The sequence below is a fragment of the Euphorbia lathyris genome, chromosome 9 (genome assembly GCF_963576675.1).
Source record: "Euphorbia lathyris chromosome 9, ddEupLath1.1, whole genome shotgun sequence".
Classification (NCBI taxonomy): domain Eukaryota; kingdom Viridiplantae; phylum Streptophyta; class Magnoliopsida; order Malpighiales; family Euphorbiaceae; genus Euphorbia; species Euphorbia lathyris.
In genome coordinates, this window is record NC_088918.1 from 15,198,332 (window position 1) to 15,209,407 (window position 11,076).

At 36.9% G+C, this 11,076-nt stretch overlaps 1 long non-coding RNA gene across 1 annotated transcript; it reads left to right on the forward strand.

Annotated features, from left to right (window-relative positions):
- Positions 1-8,324: 8,324 nt before the first annotated feature.
- On the forward strand, positions 8,325-9,208 carry LOC136207049 (uncharacterized). The gene is made up of 3 exons (XR_010676545.1): positions 8,325-8,551; positions 8,643-8,789; positions 8,910-9,208. It is a non-coding gene; the product is annotated as an uncharacterized lncRNA (long non-coding RNA).
- The last annotated feature ends 1,868 nt before the right edge of the window (positions 9,209-11,076 follow it).

The following is an 11,076-nucleotide window of genomic DNA, read 5'->3' on the forward strand; positions in this document are numbered from 1 at the left end:
TAGGTAGTGCTTGGATGCATTATGAGACCGTGGTTCCTTTGCTTGCACAATGGCTCCATTGTGTATCCCATAATGATGAGGTAGGATGTCTTGATGAGTCCTGACCATCTCTCTGGCCATATCCTATAAAACAGCTCGGGTAATGTTTATCATAACGTCAGGGGGTAGCTCATTGTCTATAGGAACGTTCCCTACCGGGTGATCCATTTTCCTGGTGAAATGTGTTTGTTATATCTTTAATTTTAATAAGGGGTTATGCATATGTATGTACATATGAGATAGCATATGGGTGGCAAAACATCATGCGAGACTCTATTGTACCACATTTTTATTAATATATATGCATGAGTGAGTACCTAAACGTTTTTCCGAGAGGGTAATTGCTATTGGTAGCTTTGGTCTAATTCTAACGGGTGGGTTCTCAAACTTTTTGATACTAACTCCCGAACCGGGTTTAGTAAAATCTTTCTCACCAAAACTTGGGGAGAAAGCGGTTTGAGTTGAGAACGTTTCACGGGCCTAACCAGGTTTCCCATGGCGGCACCCCTACTTTGTTCTCACCTAAAATCCTAAAAAGGGTAAGACCAGAACCTGGCCTTTGAGTGTTCGTGTGATAGTGGGGATTATGATATGTATGGAACAATGTGATAAAAAATGACATAATAATAATAATAATGCAAATACATCCCATATATTAATAAAACAAATAAAACAAACAAGCAAATTAACACAAATCACATATTAAATTAGCTTGACAGTCCCCAGTGGAGTCGCCAGCTGTCGCTACCAGATTTTTCGGGCACGAATGCCGGAAGCTAGATCAGTTAATAGTTGTTCCTAATTAAAACTATTTTTTAGAGTCGCCACCAATCAAAATTAAGGCGTGATTGGACACCGAAAACGATTTAATTTCAATGAATAAGGAGGTCTGCGAAATAGAGATTTTTGGTTCGTTTGTCGGTTACGTATAGGGAAGAAAAACTTGATTGATCACCCTATCCCGCCCGGATATTGGTACTAAAAACGTGATTTATGTGCTAATTGTTTGTTATGTTTTGGATTGTCGATGTAAGCCAAGTATTCTTGTGTTTTAGGTTTATTGGGTTTTATGTTCGTCTTAATTTGAAATTACATATATAACATACACGTAATCGTATTTTATCGAATTGAAATCCCATTTTATTTCACGTATATCACATACACGATAAATAGAATATGGATTTCAATAAGAGATATTTTGAATTTTTATATTAAATTCTAACGACGTTTGCACATCATTTAGAATTAGTTTGATTAATTTTATCGATTCGAGATAACATCTCGAATCGACTTATTTTGATCCTGGAACTTCGTGTATGACATACTGATAGGGGTCAAAAACCCCTATCTTTGGGTACGGTTTTAGAACGATTTTTAGTGTTATTTAGGTAATAAGCGAGCAATTCTCGCATTTAAATGCTTTTGTGTGAGTTAGTTAGAAATTGGAAATGTTTTATTTACTTTTCGTTGTTCAAGCTCGTTTTATGATCAATTTAGGCAAATACGGCCAAAATGGCATGCATATTATAATTCCGTTATCTTTTGAAGCTAATTGATCCGTCAAAAGTCGTACCAAACGAAGCGTTTGCTCAAATAAGCGATTGGCGGGTCAATTTAGCCCTTGGACTAATGTTGTTTGGAGTTTATGTGCGTGTGCAGGTTAAAACATGATCAATTTCAGGCAAAAATCGTGTCTCGGGGACCCCCGGCAATCGCTCGGCGAATTGAGCATCGGCGCGCAGCCCGTGCGCTGCTCGGCGAGCAGCCCAGGCACCGCCCAGGCACTGCCCAGGCACCGCCCAGGCACTGCCCAGGCACTGTGCCTGCTCGCCGAGCAGGTTGTGCCTGCTCGCGACGAGCAGACCTGCGGGAATTGGTAAAAAAGACAAATTCCGCCCCCACGATGCCACGATGGACCCCACGACTTCCTACCTGCATAAGGATACGAATTAGGTCAAGAAAAGGGGCTGAGCCACGCCTATAAATAGGATTTTTCCAATGTAAATTAGTATCTTTCATTTTTTTGTAAATTATCTTAGCTTTCCCCTTGTAATTCCTCTCCATCTCCTCCATCTTCTTCGACCTCCATTGAAGCTCCTTTAAAGCTGTTCTCGAGGAATTATCAAGGTTCGTCCTTAAGATTAGGTCACCGGCTGCAGAGTAAACAGGTTCCCTGAAAGGGATTTTTGTATCTCCTTTTATCTTTCCTTGTTTGTACTCTTTGATACAGTTTCCGAACTTAGCTTATTGTATCTTGTGACATTTATCTTCGCCTTTAATAATAATTTAGCTCTTGTTTTGTTCTATGATTATTTGTCTAATCTCTGTCTTACGCTTTATTCAATTGGTTTAACTCATTCAAAAGCCCGAAAATCTAGTAGGCACATATTGCGAGCTGAATCTGACCTAGTCAGAGCCTAGGAGATTGACGACCTCTTAGTTGATTAAGCGCCAATTTACTGAGCCTTAGACCTAGTTTCGGCCTTAGGGAATCACGCGCTAGGAACTTCAAGAGGGTAAGTAGGGTTAATCGCCTTGAATACAAGTGACTCAGATTAGGTTTTTATTCAATAGACCTAATAATCTATCTTCATTATTATCGTTCATACCATGTTCCTTCGGATAATTGCATTAGTGAAAGATCAATTAGGAGTAGTTTAACTTAATTAGGGGTAGAGTAACTTAATTAGGCATAGAATAATTTAGTTAGAATCAGTTAACTTAGCTAGGATTAGTATAATTCAACCTAGGAGTAGATTAACTTAAACAAACAAACTCAAAACCCCCTAAGCCTAGATAACACCTGAAACCGAGTAGCTCGATACTTGCAGAAATAAATCCTGTGGACGATAACCTGGACTTAACCAGAAATTTATTACTTGATAACGACGGGGTACACTTATCCCTTAGTGAGTCTTCATCTCAGACTAGGTGAGGGCGCATCAAGTTTTTGGCGCCGTTGCCGGGGATTTATTTCTTCTGCAATATCGAACCAAAGGTCGATTTGTTAGTTTAGGCATTCATTGTGAATATCCTTTGTTTATAATCGTTTATACTTGTTTATATATAATCCTTTATACTTTTCTTTTTGTGAATATTTGTTTTTTTAATTTTTATTGTTATTTCTAATGATTCTTCTTTTTTGAGAAAATGGCTAGAAACAATGGAAATAAGGAGTCTATTACGCATTTGCTTAACTTTCTATCTACTCACGAAGATCAAACTGACGATTTGTATGCCTCAATTAAAAATTTATGCATACAAAAAGGGATCCTAGTTGATTCAACCGCGGACGAATCAATTAAAGAACCCAATTTGGTAGGTCAGGTTGATAAGGTAATATCTTTTCCCATTAACAATGAAGAACTGATCCCTAATTATGAGAAACCAAAAGTTTCAATATTAATTGAGGAATCAGTTGAAATTGAGCCTCTAGAGAAGAATCCAAAAATAGAAGAGTTCAGTTTTGCTCCAAGTCCAGAAATTTTCATTCTCTTTGATTTACCAAGGGAATAAAAAAGGGAGCAAACTAAATTTTTTCATAACTTATTTAAATTTTATCCTTTGTTTTTATTAAAATTCTTTGAAACTGATAATCCGTTTTGCAGGTACGTATTATTTATTCAGGAATTTGAATTCCTAACGCGAATGTCAGCATACACCTAGGTGGGAATTCTATGTCGAGCTCACCGACTATAACGTAGCGCTTCTTGGGAGGCAACCCAAGTTTTAATAAAACTTTTCAGGTTTATTTTATTTAGATTATACATTGATCTTTTAGTTTAGTCTTTTTAGTTTTCTTTTACGTTTTTTTAAAGTGTTCGTTTAAAAAAAAATAAAAAAAATAAAAAATAAAAAAATAAAAAAAAAATAAATAAATATTCTTTTTTAGTTGTTTAGTTTTCTTTAATTTAATTTAATTTTATTTTATTTTTATTTTTATTTTTTTATTTTTTTAAGTGTTCAAATTTAAAATAAAAATTAAAAACAAAAACAAAAAAAAATTTGGCCTCAGGAGGCCCAGCTCGGCGAGCAGGGCCCAGCTCGGCGAGCAGGGCCCAGCTCGCCGCGAGCTGGGCGCTGGCGCCCAGCCCGCCACTGGGCACTGCGCCCAGCCCGCGCTGGGCGCTGCCGCCCAGCCTGCCGCTGGGCACTGCTGCCCGTTGCTCGGCCGCGATAAGCAAACTGTTCGGGATTTTTAATCCCGAACGGAGCTGAAAAATAATAATAATAAATAAAAATAAATAAATAAATAAATAAATAAATAAATAAAATAGAAATTTTGTCGCGTTGTTTTATTTTAATTTGTTTTATTTTGTTATAATCCCAAGAATTGTACACTCTATCCGAAGTTAAGGTTTCGTTATTTGTCCTTGAGGGCTGAAAATTGGCACCGCAAATCATCAAATTTTTGGCGATTGCGATAAAATCAGTAAGTTGTCTTCTCCACCCTAACTTTTTGCACTTGTACTTTATGGTTTGTGATGCAATGTTGGAACTTATTGCATATTTTTAGTGTGAGGAGGAGGGGTAGACAAACTTACAAAAATTGTATAAATTTTTTAAATTTTTGTTGCGTCGTGTCTAGTTTAGTTTAGCGTTTTCGGGTTTTATTTATGTTTTGCATGTTTAGGACCTAAAACTGTGAACCTCCTTCGAATCTAAACTTCGTTATTTGTCCTTGATGGCTGATAACCGAATCTAAGATTGCATGATAACTAGTTTAGGTGTAGGACACAATCCTTGTATCTGTAAAAGCATGAGCTAAAGTTTGCATTTAGACCCTACTTTTGAAGAAATGCTAAAATCATTACTTAGGTAGATAACTTAAGAATTGAAGGCATGTGATGTTAAACTTGAGTTTGGGGATAACTAGTAAACACAAAATTGAAACCCAAAGAATTATGAGTTGAATTTGAGCCCAAGAGCGAACATCAAAAAGCTCTTTTTCTTGACATTTTTGTGTGAATGCTTTGACTTGTGGAAAGATTACAGATTTTGCACCTAATACTGTGTTGAACCTACATGCAATGATTTGAGATGATAAACGATGAATCAGCCTCATTAGAATTAACCATTTTCTTTACCTTATTTTCTCTTTTTCATCCACTCTAGGAAGCCCCTTTGAGCCTATATTTTTGTAGTTTATAGATTTTTCTTTCATTCTAACCCAATTTTTGCAAACCATCACTTGGTTTGCTACTTAACCCAAAGTTTTTGCAAAGCTCACATCGAGCCTTTGTCAATTCTAGCGCTTTGTCTTTGTTTATGGCATCATAGTAGCAAGCCAAAAGGCTAAGAAGTGAATGAGCATCACTATCCCCCAAAAAAAAAGAGAGAAAAAAAGAAAAAAAAAAGGGAAAAGAGAAAAACAAAAAAAGAAAAGAAACGAAGAGAGACGAACAAAAAGGGAAGAACTTCATTCCCCAGTTCTTAAAATCAAAACGTCTCAAGAAAACATCCTAACAAGAGAGTAATGAATGAATAAAAAGCTCAGTCACTTCATATTTGCTAAAGCCATTTGAACTTTGTTTTTCTAGCGCTAGAACTATTAACCCTTGTTGTACCTTTAACCCTCTAACCACATTACAACCCCAATTCGAGGCTGTTTTTGATATCATCGGAGTCATATAGCATAGTAGAGGAACTCGGATGAACGTGCAAAATCAACGTAATCCTAAGCAAGAACATAAGCCGAGAGTAAACACTTTAGCCACCGAAAATTGTGTGAAATGAGTGAACTACCTATGGTGAGGTGTTTTACTTAGCGATGCCCTCAAGCTCGTTTAATTGAACATGTGTCCTTTTTCTTAAAACATATGACCTATGATAATTGAAATGCGGCTTTTGGATATCGTGTCTCTACTTTGTATTTCCGAATGCATGTAATTACAGATGCTCGAAATTGTGTCAAGCACCTAGTCAAACCGGGAGGTTTTCTAGCTTGCTTGTGATTGCGAGTTTAGTTTTTTAGTTTACTTGGGGACAAGTAAAGTTTTAAGTGCGAGGAGGTTTGATAGGGGTCAAAAACCCCTATCTTTGGGTACGGTTTTAGAACGGTTTTTAGCGTTATTTAGTTAATAAGCGAGCAATTCTCGCATTTAAATGTTTTGTGTGAGTTAGTTAGAAATTGGAAATGTTTTATTTACTTTTCGTTGTTCAGGCTCGTTTTATGATCAATTTAGGCAAATACGGCCAAAATGGCATGCATATTATAATTCCGTTATCTTTTGAAGCTAATTGATCCGTCAAAAGTCGCACCAAACGAAGCGTTTGCTCAAATAAGCGATTGGCGGGTCAATTTAGCCCTTGGACTAATGTTGTTTGGAGTTTATGTGCGTGTGCAGGTTAAAACATGATCAATTTCAGGCAAAAATCGTGTTTCGGGGACCCCCGGCAGTCGCTCAGCGAATTGAGCATCGACGCGCAGCCCGGGCGCTGCTCAGCGAGCAGCCCAGGCACTGCCCAGGCACTGTGCCTGCTCGCGACGAGCAGACCTGCGGGAATTGGTCAAAAAGACCAATTCCGCCCCCACGACGCCATGATGGACCCCACGACTTCCTACCTGCATAAGGATACGAATTAGGTCAAGAAAAGGGGCCGAGCCACGCCTATAAATAGGATTTTTCCAATGTAAATTAGTATCTTTCATTTTTTGTAAATTATCTTAGCTTTCCCCTTATAATTCCTCTCCATCTCCTCCATCTTCCTCGACCTCCATTGAAGCTCCTTCAAAGCTGTTCTCGAGGAATTATCAAGGTTCGTCCTTAAGATTAGGTCGCCGGCTGCAGAGTAAACAGGTTCCCTGAAAGGGATTTTTGTATCTCCTTTTATCTTTCCTTGTTTGTACTCTTTGACACAGTTGCCGAACTTAGCTTATTGTATCTTGTGACATTTATCTTCGCCTTTAATAATAATTTAGCTCTTGTTTTGTTCTATGATTATTTGTCTAATCTCTGTCTTACGCTTTATTCAATTGGTTTAACTCATTCAAAAGCCCCAAAATCTAGTAGACACATATTGCGAGCTGAATCTGACCTAGTCAGAGCCTAGGAGATTGACGACCTCTTAGTTGATTAAGCGCCAATTTACTGAGCCTTAGACCTAGTTTCGGCCTTAGGGAATCACGCGCTAAGAACTTCAGGAGGGTAAGTAGGGTTAATCGCCTTGAATACAAGTGACTCAGATTAGGTTTTTATTCAATAGACCTAATAATCTATCTTCATTATTATCGTTCATACCATGTTCCTTCAGATAATTGCATTAGTGAAAGATCAATTAGGAGTAGTTTAACTTAATTAGGGGTAGAGTAACTTAATTAGGCATAGAATAATTTAGTTAGAATCAGTTAACTTAGCTAGGATTAGTATAATTCAACCTAGGAGTAGATTAACTTAAACAAACAAACTCAAAACCCCCTAAGCCTAGATAACACCTGAAACCGAGTAGCTCGATACTTGCAGAAATAAATCATGTGGACGATAACCTGGACTTAACCAGAAATTTATTACTTGATAACGACGGGGTACACTTATCCCTTAGTGAGTCTTCATCTCAGACTAGGTGAGGGCGCATCACATACACGTCATTATATTTTTTGGAATCGGGTATATCACATACACACGATGCATTTATATTTCTTCTTTTATTCAGTGAATTAAACGAATTTTGCGCGTATGGATTTATATAAAAATAAATAGGATTAAAACTTAACCAAATAGAAACTCACAGCACGTGAAAAGAATTAAATTAAACGAAAATTGAACTAAAATATAAAACGAAGGACCTCGTTAAGACGGATTAAGGTGCTTTGGGATTTAATTAGAATTTGGATTAATAAAGGAAATTAAAGGTAATGTGAGGGGGTAAATTGAAAATAAAAATAAACGCGGTCAAATTTATGAACTAAATAAACAGGGAGGGACGAAAGGTAATTGGGAAAAGTCAAATTGAAGCAAATAAAATGAAAGGAATCAAATTGATGAACTAAATAAATAGGGAGGGGCGAAATGTAATTAGGAGGGGTCAAATTGAAGCAAATAAAATGAAAGGAGTCAAATTGATGAACTTAAATGAACAGGGAGGGGCGAAATGTAATTAGGAGGGGTCAAATTGAAATATGAAGTGACCTGATCTAAACAATTAGAATAATGGGGGGCCAAACTCACAAATTAATGAAATGAGAAAGGAGTAATGTGAGATTTCACAGGGGTAATTTCGGAATCTAAAATGATGGAGTATATATTCGGGCATTTAGGGCTTTCTCCCATTTTCTGTGTGCGACCTCCACTCTTTTCTCCTTCTCTTCTTTCTTTCACAAAGAATTGCGACCCACCGCCATGGCTACCGCCGCCGTCTCTCCGTCGATGATGGCGTCGTCGTCGTTATAGCGGCGCCGGAGCGCCCTCTTCCTTTTCTTCATTTTTTATTTCGAAGACGGAGCGCTGGGCTTCTTCCCTCTCTCGCGTTTGCGCAGATCTACTCCGATCTGTCCGTCTGCGGCGAATCCACGGTAAGTTCTCGCCTTTTCCTCCTATTCCCTTTCTTCTTTTCTTGGTTTCTAGCGTGACGTTCTGATGATCATTTTTCTCTGGTTTTTACAGGTGAAACGGAGCCGAACCACTTCCGATCCGTCCCGTTTATGGGGTTTATAGGCGGCTTTACGCCCTTGGAGAGCGGACAGCCATTGTTTGGCGCCTCCGAGGTATCCAGGAGGTCCAATCCACCCATGCAGGCGGTTTCGTCCTAAGGTAATTCGTGTTTTTTGCATTTTTCATTTGTGTTTGCTCTTTGGTATTTTCTGTTTGCTCCTTGCGTCTAGCTAACCCTTTTTCGCATTTTTTCTGGCTTTCCCTGAACTCGGAATACAGGTCTCATGGGTTCGCTACGGATCCGAGATTTTCCTAAGGTGAATCACGTTTTCTTTGTGCTTTTCCTGCTTGTATTTGTTCTTTTATAGTTTCTTAACTTTTTCTTGCATTTTTTCCTGAGTTCCTGAGACTCGGGATGCAGATCTTGGTGATTCGTTAATTTGTTACGGACTAAAGGACACATAGATGGTTACTTGTGGTTTTCTTGTTTTGCTACAAATATTATATCCAACTTGTACCCTGATGATGGTTACGGGATTTTCCGGATCAATTAATGAAAGAAATTCGTCCCTTTACTAGTTTGTGCTCTATTTTTGTCTATGGTTTCCTGAATTTGGTGCTTACATGAAAGGGTTCACCTTTTTACCAAAAAAAGTCTTATTCTTTTGGAAGCTGGTGTCTGGATTTTTTAATTCAGGGGGTTTACTATAAAAAAGGGTCCCCTTTTTATTAAAGTTTGTGTCGCTACTCATGGTTTTGGGGTTTTGGAGTTTTTATTGTAACAAAAGGCTCTATTTTTCATAAAGCTTCTGTTTTTATATATGGTTTTGGGGTCTTTAGTTTTTCACTGCAACAAAAAAAAGGCTCCATTTTTATAAAGTCTCTGTTTTTATTCATGCTTTTAGGATCCTTAGTTTTTCACTGCAACAAAAAAAAGGTCCATTTTTATAAAGTTTCTGTTTTTATTCATGCTTTTGGGATCCTTAGTTTTTCACTGCAACAAAAGGGTCCATTTTCATAAAGTTTCTATTTTTATTCATGATTTAGTAAAGAAACCAGAGTAGTGTAAGGAGTGAAAGGAGGAAACTTTAGTGTTTAAACATCCTAAAGAATTCTTTCAAATTTGGAAAATAGGTATATTTTCCAGATCTCTTAGATCCTTTGCATTTCGAGGCTTCTTGTTTGGTTTCCAAAACCTGGAAACCAGAAAAAGATCTCTAAATGCCTCATTGATGTTTAGGCATTGAAGCTTCCTCCTTTTTTTATTAAGGAAATAGATCTGAGACCATTAAAGGAAACCTTAATGGTTTTGTCTCTAGAACCTATAGACAGAACCATTAAGGCTTTAATGGTCAAGACTTTCCATCACAGAAAGAGATGAAGTGGGTTGACAAAAGAATAAAAGAGGAAATGGTGTGCTTACCTTTTGGAAGATCTGCGGGAGAGAAGTATGAAGCTGCCTCTCTTCTAAATTCCCCCCTTTTTTTTTGTCTGTCCTGTTTTTGGGTCCACCAGCCTCTTTATATAGGCAGATTTTTTAATTATTTAGTATAAAATGCTGTTAATTAGTGTTAAACTCTATTAATTAGTTTTGTATATTTCAAATATTAATTGATTGTTTATGGGCTTTGAATTTGGGCTTGGGCCTCTTGCTTTGGGGTCATTGGTTGGAAATCTTTAAATTATACTTAAACTTTTATTTACTTCATGTGTTTCACATTTTTTTTGTTAAGAATAAGAACATAAAAATTAATTGGTACTTTATAACTAGATGACACGTGTTTATATTTTGAACGTAATTCTGTCAAATAAAATTAAACATCATTTTATTCATATTTAATCAAAGGAATGCCATTCATTTAATTAATAATAGTCATCCTAATCAATCGATTTAATCTCTATAACATAAACATTCAACCGATTATTAGGGATTTTATATATAATTTCAGTTCCTTTTTGCAAACATTAGCTATTTAGTAAATACCTACAATAACAATATTTATTAAATAAATTGGTTTAAAAAATGTAAAATCTTTAAAAAATGAGAAATTACCCCGGACAAAATGGGTATCTACAATTATAATTCAAATGATCTCCATACCAATATATAGTTAAACCAATTGTAAAACTAAGAGTAAACAAATCAATAACATAACTAGAAATTGAAACGCATATTTACAATAAAAGTAATGAAATCAAAACTGGTAACTGAAAACAATTGGCTATCTCAACGAGGTTTTGAGTTGCGGTTGGCTTTAGCTCCATGGACACCACTGGCACCTCGAGCGATCGGTGAAGAGCGAGGATGACTTCATCTGTGGGCTCATGGTTTGAATAGGCCGGGAATAGATTAGGTAATTTAATTGGCAAAAAATTAGGACATAATTGTGTCACGCTTTGGATGACTCGTAAACGAGTTTTCAAATACAAATTAATGCAAAATGAA